Source organism: Penaeus monodon, chromosome 19 (assembly GCF_015228065.2).
Source record: "Penaeus monodon isolate SGIC_2016 chromosome 19, NSTDA_Pmon_1, whole genome shotgun sequence".
In the NCBI taxonomy this organism is placed as follows: Eukaryota; Metazoa; Arthropoda; class Malacostraca; order Decapoda; family Penaeidae; genus Penaeus; species Penaeus monodon.
Window position 1 is genome coordinate 11,165,669 of NC_051404.1, and position 550 is coordinate 11,166,218.

The following is a 550-nucleotide window of genomic DNA, read 5'->3' on the forward strand; positions in this document are numbered from 1 at the left end:
TCTGTGGTAACTACCTAGTCCCCTACACTATCACACACACCTGTGAGAAGTACACGACCTTGGCAGACATCACAACATCATACCCTCAGTAAAAGTGGCTTCCTACCTGCATGTGATGAGCTTCTTTATAAAGGGAAGCCCAGGGATCCCGATCAACAACATCTTCAAGAGCCTCATCTTGAATTTTAATTATATGTTACTTCATATATGACTGTTGAGTATTACTTACGTTTTCCCCATGTTCATTTTCCAGCCTGATTTCGACCTCTCCGTGTGGAAAGTAACAAGCATGGATTTGTGTGTATATAAATAGGATGGCATCACAATACCGTGAAGACAGAAGAGGAAACGTAATAAGAAAATAAATTTGATAAACAATTACTAAAGATCCTGAATCGAGACGTGGATATATTTAATGTTATAGTTTCTTCTGAAAAAAGACGTTTTAATCCGCTAGGATTATAAACACATACACAGGGATGTCCAGATAGTAATGAAAAACCTTGAAAATATATAGACAAAATGTAAAGAGAGAAGGAAAAAAGAACAT